Source organism: Eimeria mitis, genomic scaffold (assembly GCF_000499745.2).
Source record: "Eimeria mitis Houghton genomic scaffold, Emh_scaff911, whole genome shotgun sequence".
NCBI classification, from domain to species: domain Eukaryota; phylum Apicomplexa; class Conoidasida; order Eucoccidiorida; family Eimeriidae; genus Eimeria; species Eimeria mitis.
Genome location: NW_013576707.1, coordinates 6,404 through 6,621, shown reverse-complemented (window position 1 = coordinate 6,621; position 218 = coordinate 6,404).

The window sequence follows — 218 nt, the reverse complement described above, 5'->3', positions numbered from 1 at the left end:
CAGCAACCCCAGCCTTGAGGGAGTGGCAGCCGAGATCTAATACTAACGGCGTAGACATCTTGCTGCTGCTGCTGCTGCTGCTGCTGCTGCTGCTGCTGCTGCTGCTGCTGCTGCTGCTGCTGCTGCAGCTGGTACTACCGCTGCTGCTGCTGCGGATGCGGATGCGGATGTGGATGCCACTGCTGATGATTGGGTTGGTTACACTGCTGGTGATGGTC